Here is a 12325-nt window from a genome sequence, read left to right on the forward strand (position 1 = left end):
TCTCTCATTTTCTTTGAGTGAATACTCCTCACATTACACAAGCTGCTCAATAGTTAGTGAACATGGGCAGAAAAATGGCTACATCAATAGACGTACAACCAGATAAATGATTTGATAATTGCCCAATAAGTCAATATTTGTCATTATATGCACATCCTCCCACACACCCTTTTTTTTTCTCGACATCTCTTTAGTATTTGTGTGGGGGACACGGCCTCGCTCTCTGCTCTCAGCAAACTGCGTCAGTAGACAGTATCCAGTGGTGAGCAATAACCAGCTGCCGTCATGCTGATAGACTGTATACAGCTCAGATGAGACCCCAAATCGGCAGATGAATGAGAAAGGGCGTTGAGAGAAGAAAGGAAGCGACTTTAACACCTCTCAGTTTCTCGGCGCAGAGCTTCTCGCCTCTCTTCATCCTAAAGCTTTCATTTTGACTTCCCTCTCTTCCTTTTCCTCTGATCCCCCCCCTCTTAACAGTATGGCTCTTATCAGCAGCTAAACACATCTGCTCTGTAAAAGTGCTTACGTCTTTTTATACAGATTTAAAATAAACACACGCTGAAACAAATTAGGGGATGATAATGAAATGATAATGCTCTTCATACTTTTTCGGGCAATAAAGGATGTCTGAGATTCATCAGTCAATGAAATAGAGGCGATTATTTGTCAGAGGTCAAACTGTTATGTGAGCAAAAAGCAGAGCATGACCCAACATTATGGACTCCTCATTAAAGGATCAGTTCACGTAAATTTAAAACAAAATATTTTCTCACTCAGCTTTGGGGGTATCATGCAAAGCAGGTAGTTTGGGATTCATTTGGACAGTTTTCATTGCGTCTGCCACTAGCCCATTACAGTGGAGGTGAAATTTATGGTACAGATAGGACTGATTGTATTTAAATAAGGCTACTGGCTCCAAGAGGCTGTACATACTGTAGGCAAAGTGGTGCTTTGAGCTTAATGCTATGGTCAGCATGCTAATAGTCAGTGTTAGCATGTTGATGTTTACCCGGGCCCCCAGGAATGCAGCTTAGCCTTGCTTTCACACAATTCTTTATTTTCCTAAAGAGGGAATATGTTTGGCAAAGAGAATTATGTCTGTGTGGTGACATGTGCTTGTATTGCAGCAGCCCAAAAAGCAATTTCTCCATAGATCATAAGAGATGTCTGTAAAACTGTTGACAAGACATCTCAAACTGCAAACACGGTCAGTTGTGATTCTTTCTATTCTGACTTTTGATCCATGGAGGTTTTATATTTGTAAAACTTTTTCTTGAGATGAGAAAAGTGATTTTAAATTCCGTGACATCATCACAATATAAAGTTTAGGGGCAGAGCAACACTACTGTGCATAGTCAGCTTGCAGCATACTGTGGAAATAAACCTGGAAGCTAGAAACCTATTTGAGGTATGCACCAGGCTAGCAATACTCATTGGACTGAATTGGCACTGTTATGGGGTCTAGTATATCGTTCTTACAGTATATCTATGAATTAACCATGTTCACCATCATAGTTTAGCATGTTAGCATGCATAATTGTCGAGTATGGGGATATTTCACCCAAATGGTGGACCCTCTGACTGGCAGACATTACTGTCCCTGAAGCTGTGTCCCTAGCATGACTAAAAAATCAACAATGAGATCTTTTACCAGAAACAGCACTCAATTTACTTTGGAGAATTCACAGAATGCTTTAATAGAAATATGTTCAAGTTGAGAAAATATGTTTTGGTAATTCAGTTGAACCAACCCCTTTAAAGTGCTTCACTGCAAGTTCGGTCTCTTCTGATCTAAAATAGATTTTGTGCGTGACCCTGAATCTCCTATATAAGCTTGTTAGCACCTTAATCATATTCATGAAGGTGTTAATCATGTGTCAGATGACACCTGTCCCGGCTCTGTGAAGGGGGAAAGGCACCTCCTTTCTCACAGATGCCTCTGTCCTCCGCCATCTGCCCGCTGACACAGGCACCAGAGGGGAATCGCAGCACTGGAGAACAGAGAGAGTAGAGATGAGAGGAAGATGACTTTATCCCACATCCGAATCCAGCTCACATCACATGACTGGTATTCATGTGTACTTCACACAAAAAATATGACAGGTCTGGGATTCATCTGATGAGCGTAGGCTATATCCGTTTGTGAATATTTTCTTAATCGGAACCACCCAAAGGAAAAAAAAAAAAAGTTGATAAATATTTTTAATGAGATGCCGTAGGCAGCTTCGCTTGTGTTGACAGTGTTGAGGGAGAAACCAAGGACAGAGGAAAGGAACATCATTTAATTATTCAAATAATTATTTCCCCTGACCTCCACTCTACTAATCACACCCTGCAAGGCCATTTCTAAACCTATCACAGGGAATCGTCATATTCACACAGTTCTTTAGTTTCCTAAAGAGGGAATGTGTTTGGCAAAGCTAATTATGTCTGTGTGACTACATGTGCTTGTGTCTGTGCAAACTCGAGTGCTTGTGTGTGTGTGTGTGTGTGTGTGTGTGTGTGTGTGTGTGTGTGTGTGTGAGAGACAGAAAGAGAGGACTGAAGGATGGAGATAAGAGCTTTGGCCTCAGCTGGTTTTTGTCACTAATCCCAGAAGGCGTGGCCGCCAATTCCGTGTCATTCCCTGATATCCCAGCCTGTTCTGACTCCATGCCATCCTAACACTGCCCTTGTGAGGACACCAGTGTCTGCACTGCATGTTAATGAGGGGGAGACGTGCAGAAATGAGGGGGGTGCAAATGCATTCTGGGACTATTTCGGGCTTAAGAGTGTGTGTATGTGTGTGTATGTTTGGGGATTTGACAAGCTCATTCTGCAAAACTCGGGGGAACAACTTTAGACTCTTAGAAAACAGACAGGAAAGTGTCAAGATATTAGTTGTGAATATGTTAGAAGTTCTGGGTATTGTAGATGCACTAGCAGATATGCTTTACATCTCTAGTAATCTGCAGCAATTTGCAAAGTTCCCTGCTGTGAGAGAAGCCCACCAGAGCACAACTCAAGACTTTGATGAACACAGGAAAGCTAACTGTTTCACTTGTCTTCTCCTTATTGTAGGAGAAGGCATGTTTGCATCCCTAATCTCAGGAAAACAGACTATATTTTGTCCATGTCTCCAAGATGTGCAGAGTTATTTGTGATGTTCGGTTTGGTTTCCAAAGATTTTGCAGATCAGACATTAGTCAATAAATATGCGCTGACTACGCTCCAGCTTTTCGTCTCATGGCAGCGTCATGCCAATCAAAAAGAGCTCCACAGATCTCCGACGGCACGGAGCAGAGAAGACATAGTGAGGCATAACAGTGGCACACTCACACATCGACACACACACAGGACAGCAGCCTGACAGGCTCGTACTTGTCCGGAATAACAATGAGAGAGATGGAAATATGATATTGGCACCGTGGTGAAAAGGGCATAAACGATAACACCCATGTACAAAAACACATGTCTGAGCAAGACGCCCAAACGTGGGCCGAAATCACTGCTCTACTAAAACCTTTACTACTAATAGTCTGGGCAATTTTGCCCGATCCCTCTGAAGGGTATACACTCTAAATTCATGAAAGAAGAGAAGAAAGGGAAAAATGTCCTCAAAGTCAGATTCATTTGAATATATGAATAATTTAGTGCACCAAAAGATTTGGGGCCCTTAAATTGCAAATAAAAAAAACCCCTTACTCTTCAGACATTCATAATTCATACGTACCATGGCTAAGGCATGGAGAGACGGGCCACTATTTGATGCACAAGTTGGCCATAAAAGGTAAAGGGGATACAAGGACAAAAGCTACAACCTTTTGTCTTTTATGCATAATTACGGAGTCAGTTTGTGCCTTTTTACATTTCAGTCAATCACTGAGTATTACTTTCTCCCCGGCTCGCACCATCTTCCCATTATTCATTCCAAATCCAAAGCAGCCCAGAAAGTAAACAATTAAACTTTCATCAAAGCTTTGTTGCATCATTATGGCTATTGCCACATGCTGTGATAGTCTATAAAATGTTGCCCTCTGGTTGTAGATTGGCTCTGTCTGCATATGTGTGTGTGTGGATTGCAGTATCCTGGCATGAGCAGCATAATTATTCCACCATCATAAGAAATCTACAATAAGAGCTCTCATTCTTGACACACACCCCCCTCCTCTCTCAGAGCTCATTTTCTTTTCATGCCCCTGGCTCATTATAGTGATGGGCCTTTTAATGGAGGAGATTGGCACTAAATTTTCACATCATATTCTTCAACAAAAGGTCCTTTGATCCGCATGAGGATCATTAAATAAAGCATTATTATAGCACAAAGACTGTGTGAAACATTTGACCTCCAGACAGCAGACAAAGTGGAACATAGATAGATTTTCTGATGGATAAATTGCCTGTTGGTTATTTTTAACTTGTGATCACTACTCCTCATATTTGATGTACTTTGTTGGTGTTTGTCAGTTCTGAAACTCTTCCCCTCTGCATATTAAATTATTTTGCAGTTTTTACTTCACTGATGCCCCTGCTGCTTGGCGCAGATGATTTTGGAGTCTTTGGAGTTCTGTTACTTGTCTCATGTTGCTTTGAAAACTTGGATATCAAAGTGCTGATTGCCAGCCCTCTTTTAGAGCCAATAAATGCTGCTAATTGGCCCTCAACCTAACATGACCCATCTTTGTAGCAGTGTTTAGTTTAAGACCTTTTCCATGGGGCGTTTGCATTGTTTTATGTAGATAGAGATGGAGTGCTGAATACAAAGATGACCAATCAATGTACGGTCATCTCCCCATGGGAACAGGCAGTAGTTAAAGTTTAATCACCATGAACTGACAATAGAAGCTGGGGGTCAGCCTTATGCTCTCTTAGCACCTATGATCTTTTTCCATTCTAGTTAGGCTCTATGTGCCCTTCGCTCCATGTTCCCTCATGAACTTTTTTCCATCCCAAATTAGGACCTATGTTCCCTCAGCATCAGTGCCTGGCGTTCCATTTGGGTTGCCCCAGTTATTACAGTGATGAAAACATTATCTCATTGTCAGAGGTACAAATCTGAGGAAACATAGGGCTGAGGCAACTTGATTCTGAGGGAAGATAAGGCTGAGGGAACAATGGGCTAAGGGAACATAGGGCTGAGGGAAAACAGGGCTGGGGAACGTACAATTTAAGGAACATTGGGTTTAGGGAACAGAGGGCTAAGGAAACATGGTTAGGAGAACACAGGATTTAGGGGACAGGGCTAGGGGAATTAGGGTTGAGGGAACAGGGCTGAGACAATATCAGCTTAAGGGAACAGACAGCTGAAGGAACATTGGGCTAGGGGAACATAGGGTTGATGGGACATAGAGCTGAGGGAACAGAGCGCTCAGAGAACAAAGGGCTGAGGGACCATAGTTCAGAGGAAACAGAGGGCTGATGGAACATAGACTCAAAGAATATTGGATTGAAGGAACAGGATTGCGGGGAAAATAGGTTTGAGGGAACGTAGGGCTGAGGAAAAAATGGGTTTGGGAAACATAGACTCCCAAAAATTGCATTGTCCTCAGTCCTGTGTTCCCTCATGAACTTTTTTCCATCCCAAACTAGGCCATATCTTCCCTTAGCCCATGTTCCCTCAGCATCAGAGGGATGACAGGGATGAAGACATTATCTCATTGACAGAGTTACTGATCTGAGCAAATCTAGGGTTGAAGGAATATAGTTCTGAGGAAATAGGGCGTAGGGAACAGACAGCTGAGGGAACAGTGGGCTAAGGGAACATAAGCCTGAGGGAACATAGGGTTAATGGAACAGGACTGAGAAAACAAAGAGCTAACGGAACAGAGGGCTAAGGGAACATATGGTTAGGAGAACATTGGATTGAGGGAACAGGACTAGGGAAAACTGGGTTGAGGGAACATAGGGCTGAGACAAAATAAGTCTAAGCAAACTGACAGCTGAGGAAACACTGGTCTAAGGGGACATAGGGTTGAAGCAATATAGGGTTGAGGGAACAGAGGGCTAAGGGAACATATGGTTAGGAGAACATTGGATTGAGGGAACATAGGGCTGAGGCAATATAGGGTGGGGGGAACAGACAGCTGAGGGAACATTGGGCTAAGGATACATAGGGCTGAAGGAACATAGGTTTATGGAAACAGGGTTGAAGTAACATAGGGCTGAGGGAACAAAGAGCTGAGGGAACAGTGGGCTAAGGGAACATGGTTAAGAGAACAGTGGATTGAGGGAACAGGGCTAGGGAAAATAGGGTTAAGACAATATAAGGCTGAGGGGACAGACAACGTATACATATCATATCATAGGGCTAGGGGAACATAGGGTTAAAGGAACATGGAGCTGAGGGAACAGAGGGCTGAGGGAACATATACTCAGAAAAATATTGGGTTGAAGGAACAGAATTGAGGGAAATGGGTTTGAGTGAATGTAGGGCTTAGATAACACAGGGATTGAGGGGTCATAGGGCTGATAGAAATCAGGGCTGATGGAACACAGGGCTGGGGAAACACAAACACGCTCCCAAAAGTTGCAACGCCCCCAGCCCTGTGTTCCCTCACACACTTTTTTCCATCCCAAATTAGGCCCGATGTTCCCTCTGCCCCATGTTTCCTCAGAATCAGGGCCAGCCATTCCATAATTAGGCAAGGTTTTCGTCCCTGTTATCACAGGGACAAAAACATTACCTCATAGACAGAGGTACTGATCTGAGAAAACATAGGGGTGAATAAACATAGATCTGAGGGAACAGAGGGCTGAGAGACCATAGGATTTAGGGAACATATGGCTGAGGGAAAATATGGTTTAGGGAACACATGGCTGAGAGAATTTATGGCTCAGGGAACATAGACTCACTCCCAAAAGCTGCAGTCAGCTAAATACCTATCTTTATTCTAATGCTGTTTTTTCTGCAACCCCTTACTAACCTGGCTGGATAATTACTCCCTCTCTCTTTGAGTAGTCATGCCAGTGGAATAATGGGAAGTGGAGGATTGTGGGTAAAATGAGAAAAGCTAAGAAGATAAAGAGATAACTGAGAATTGACATTGGCTGTGATTCTTAAATGTGGATTGAATCATGATTATTTAATCGGCTTCTCTTCCTGCAAAAGGCAACGGGAAAATGCCCGTTGAACATGGATAAACCTCAGCGGATTATGTTGCATTTTCATCTCTTTATCCTGCAGGTTAGTAGCTTGTCTCGTGTTTTCTGAATTTTTTTTTTTTTCTGTGCTCATGCTCAGGGTGAGAGACAATCTCAGCTGTGATCCCTCCCAACAGGAGTAACACCACTGGATGAGGGTGCTGCTGAGAGATGAGATGTGTCCATCCCCAGCTGGAAGGATTTTCCTGGATGGCACAGTATTTTAAAAGTGGCGCTCAACACCCCCCCGCCCCCTCTCTCCAAACCCATCTGGCCCAAGCCTGTCACCAGCAATACATCACGTTAATGAAATGGCAGCAGCCCAATTCTATCTGTCATAAGCAATCTGCATCTGCTGAGGAACTGAACGGAAATGAGGAAGAGGGATAAAAGTCAGAGGAAGGCAGAGAGACTTTGTGTCCCCCAAGCAGGTGCCATGTTTGTGTGTGTGTGAGTACGAATGTGTGCATTTGTGTGTTTCCTCAGTCTCTCCTTTCAGCGCAGTGTGAAAAATATTGATTTTATTTTGAGAGAAGAAAATAGCCACAGCAGGCCACCATATCTCTCATCTCTACTGGACCAAATAGGTGAGGATATTTAATCGGTTTTGTGGTAGAACAAAGTTCCAATGCATCTTATCTGTCAGAGAGAAAATGACTCACTGCACCTTGTCTTGGCACTTGGGGCAACTTGTATTGATATCTGTCTCAGCTTCACAAACTGTGAAATTTCACACAAATGATAAACTACACATGGGTTGTGAAAACGTGCGCTAAGCACCTGGAGAACAGCAGCTGAATTAGAAAAAAAGATTCAGTAGGTTTGTGGAAAAAATGACTTCATTATCTTTTATCTAACAGCAGATATAATCTTGTCAAAATTAAATTTACTTGAAATGAAATATGCTGTTGAGTCTTGATGTTTGCCCGGTAAATAGCAAAACTTATTACAGCCGATATGTTCTTAAAAATACGTTTTCATATTAGCCTTATTAAAGTTGCCTTTTCTATTCTAAAGGATTTGTTTGTCAAAATCTATTCAGTCTTTATCCCATAGTTTTGAAGGTGTTAGAGATTACAAAGCAGTTACTTTTTTGTCTTTCACACACTTTAGGCTTTATTGTAGTTTTACATTGCGGGTGAAGGCGATGTAAGTGTTTTAATCTGGCAAAAATTATGGCAAATGGTGGCACCCTGCCTATTAGTTTTATTCCTCAGCCAAAACCTTCTGGGGGTAACTCTGAACTTTGGTGTATCACTAGGAAAATTTCCACAACGATGGACTGAAACACTCAAGTCAACATATCTGGGTAAGACTTAAGATACAGCTAAATCCTATGGAGGAGTATTAGGGCAAGACATAAGGAAAATGCGTTTTAGTTTGCATTTCGAAAATGTCGAGAATAAAGTTCAGCTTTCACCATTAGTGCCAAGCCTAAGAAAAATAAATCATGGAGGAAGGTTTTTTTATTTTGCATTTCAAGAGCAAGTCGAAATGCTGAGAACAAGGTTGAAAATACCATGTCAAGAATAAAGTCCTCGTCTGGTCCATCAAACTGTGTCTTGTGATGCAACACCTCGATTCTGTATTGCTCACAGGTGTAACCATCGTTAACCTTGGATCTGTCCATTACCAGCTATTTCAGTTTGCACAATTGCAGCTGCTTCTTTCAACTTTATGTGGTTTCTCCTGAAAAGATGCAATTTTCAGCACAATCTCGACAAATTCCCAATTCACACGACCACATGGTGTTTATGTGCTGAAAGAGAAATAATTTCCTGTAATTTCTGGTTACAAAAGCAGATTCTGAAGCACAATTTCACTACTTCATCTTCACAAGGTGTTTTGTAGAGGCTTTTAAATACTTGTCATTTGATTATATTCTTGAGAGTTAGACTTAAATCATAAAATGTCAGGTTTATTCTTAACATTTTGACTTTATTCTGAAAATGCCATTAACAAAAATTTTCATTTTTTGTCTTTTATGCCTGGCTCTAATACCCCTATAAAAAATAGGATTGTCACATTCAGTTAGAGGTGAAACATACCGCTTTGGTCGAATGAGGAGGGTAGATCATTGTTCAGTGATAAATAAAGGAGCCCAGCTGTCAGGAAAGTATGGGAGTGAGGGTTGGCTGAAGGTTCAAGAGGCAGCCTTGTGACCAAAAGATTGCAAATTGGAAACCGTAATCCCCTGTTGCTCCACTGGAGCTGCTCAGCAGCAGCAGCAGCAGCAGCAGCAGCAGCAACAGCAGCGGCATGACAACACTGTGGTTAATGCTCCTGGGTCCTCCCAAACTCCCACTCCTGACTCTTTAGTTTACTGCCTGTAGTTCTATCTGTGACTAAGATACGATATTAATGATCAGCATCATAGCAATAATAATTTCAGACAACTCTAAACATCCGCTTGGTTTGCAGGCAAATAAATATACAAGCTACTTTGAGTCATCAGCTGAATATTTCACTGCTTTGCACCATCTCTTACCCCGAGAAGTTTGAGTGAGCAAACGGTCTGTGCTAATTTGTAAAATAAGATGTAACAGGGTCACAATGTCATACGATGAATTATAAATGTATCCAAACTTATTCCTGTTATAAGACTTTTGGGGTTGTAGCCTAATGATAAAACTTTGCATCTATGGTTGCATAATCTGACAAGCCCTAAAATGGTTATTTGACATAACAGCATGTCAAAAGTCTGCTTACATTTACTGCAGATGAAAAACATCAGATGATATTTACTGAAGACAAAGCCTGCCATCTGATGGACAGTGTAGAACCTGCAGGCAGTCAGCAGCTTTCCATACAGTACAGACTTTTTGTCCAACATGAATGTTTTACTCCTCAAATGTCTTCTATATATCATATTGTTTTTAAATCAACTGTGTAAATCACATTTTTACATGTACTGTCTATGGAGGGTTTACACCCCTCTCTATCTGTGTTAATACTTGCAGTCTAACTGGTGTGTGAGCAGGTCCACAGGATGATAGATTGCCCTGTTATCTACTATAGATGTCAGTATGTTATCCTCTGTCGATCTTGGTTTTCTATTCTGCTCCTATCTGTACCTATCTTGGGAACAGAAAATCATTGCCACTTCTCTGACGTTGGATGTAACCACACAGCTGCTGCAACAGCAACAACAAAGCAAACAGCAGTGACAAGTACAGTAAATAATCCAGTTCACAGTTTAACCTGAGCTGAGGACAAAACTGTCAGGACGGCGTTTAGCCAGAAGCAGCGTTGCTTTCATCCTCGCTACACAAATCTTGGAGACAGAGACAAGCAGTGAGTACGCTCCTGTGAAACAGACAGGACATAAATATGAATTTATAGCACCCTGCTTAAACAAGCAGTCGTTTTGCCGCCTGGCTTAATAAGGTTTGGTTTTGTAGTTGTGGAGATGTGAGACAGTTTGAAGCATTGTGATGAGAAGCAGAGAAGGTGTGAGGTGTTGTTATTGCTGAGGTCGTAAACAAATGTCAGGTATTAAATCTAATGGGTAGCTGTGTAAAATTAGCTCCTCACGACTTTTTTTGAGTCCAGAGAAGCTGTGTTTTCACTGCCCAATCTCTCTCACAGCAAGGGAGGAAATTGCCTCTCTTGTACACTGCTTCATTTCTACATCACAGATGCAAAATACAGCTTCCACACACTCTGTTATAGTACTATACATTTGAATTTTAACACATCTTTTCCCAATCATTTAGGCATACTGGACAGATATTTCAACCAGCAGATTCTACTAAATACTGTTTATGAGTGACTGCTTTTCATATGACATTGGCACTTTATTGTTCTAGTATCTGTCACCATCAGTAAACCAGCCTATAGCTTTACACCCAACTCTTCTCTCTTAAGCCAACATGTCAGCACCTACTCCAAGCATGACACTTCCATTCTTGTCCAACAACTTATCAGCAGTCCATACATTATTTCATGACACAGTGACAAAAGCTCTACTCAGGTCAGTGTCTCCAAAGTGACTCATGTTCCACCACCACACCTCAAAACTGCGTTATGTGTTGTGATTCAAACACCGCAAACATGTAGCAGAGTGAATGCGTCCTGCATCACATTGGGAAGTTATTGGGAAGATTTGCACAAGAAAGCACAAATTATAGTTAATAAAAATAAATAAATAAATGAATGACAGGTTCATTTAATTTCAAAATATTTTAATTAAGGTTTCCAAAAAGGAAAAACAAACTAAACAACAGCAAACAAGCAAAACTAAAACACGCCAGGGTTGGGCAGACACATTCCACAGGGCCACACCACCCATCCTCCTCCTATCCCCATTTTTTTTCTTCCTTTAAGTATTTCTAAGGCACAATGTCTAGAATTTAATATGCAGAATAGCAACATCCATGGAGTCAGGTCTTACTTTTTAAAAATGTATTATGTTAAGGGCTGAGTTAAAAAAAACATTGAGAGCTGATGTTGTTTGGGTGTTAGAAAATGAGACAAAAAGGGTTCCCAGGTCTTATAAAAAACATTTCTCCTAACTACTGGCAGAGAAGCGCAGCATCTCTAATTTATCCAATAACAGATACAAAAAAATACATTTAAAATAAAAAATAAGGCTAGATGTATGTTTTACTAATAAAATCTGGAAGTGTTCTAACTGGCAGGGATTTCATAAATTTAAAATATATTCAGATTATTTTTTTTCCAGAAATAAGGTAAATTCACGACACTGGCTTTTTGCTGAATCATCTCATTTTATTGGAAAATTTAGCCAAACATGATATAAAGATTCACAACGAATTTCAGTTATTCTGGGAGCAGTAGAAGAATATATCAATATCCTTTATGTAGGCTTTATGTTGACATTAAGTTTGTCGTACAAGTAGTTTTCCAAATCTTTCCAAAATGTCTCAGTATGTGGACAGTGCTCTAAAAATCCTAATATATCACTTGTACTTGAGGAAGTCATGCAAGAACTGTAGCCCAAACAGAACCTTTATTGATTCATATTAGAAATTAAATTGCAAATTATTTTTTTAATTTTTTTTATTTTTACTGATTTTAAACCATTTAACAAGTTGCACAAGCATGTACCACACTCACCCCTCACTCCTAAGATAGAACATATGACATTACATAAAAAGAAATTATAATTATTAAAATAATAATCATAATTATAGCTGCTGCGCAGCGATGGGTCGGGTCCGGGCATTTTTAGGCAATTCTG

The 12325-nt window shown here is 40.9% G+C and overlaps 1 protein-coding gene across 1 annotated transcript in view; it reads left to right on the forward strand.

The window, feature by feature from the left end:
• The window catches only part of ccna1 (cyclin A1), a 29454-nt gene that overhangs the window by 10830 nt on the left and 6299 nt on the right, over positions 1 to 12325 (forward strand). Inside the window, exons 4-5 of the mRNA XM_050041309.1 lie at positions 7091 to 7165; positions 7260 to 7553. The gene's annotated coding sequence lies outside the window, so the exon portion shown is untranslated. The remainder of the gene's footprint in view (positions 1 to 7090; positions 7166 to 7259; positions 7554 to 12325) is intronic.

The sequence above is a fragment of the Epinephelus moara genome, chromosome 3, assembly GCF_006386435.1.
Source record: "Epinephelus moara isolate mb chromosome 3, YSFRI_EMoa_1.0, whole genome shotgun sequence".
Lineage (NCBI taxonomy): Eukaryota > Metazoa > Chordata > Actinopteri > Perciformes > Serranidae > Epinephelus > Epinephelus moara.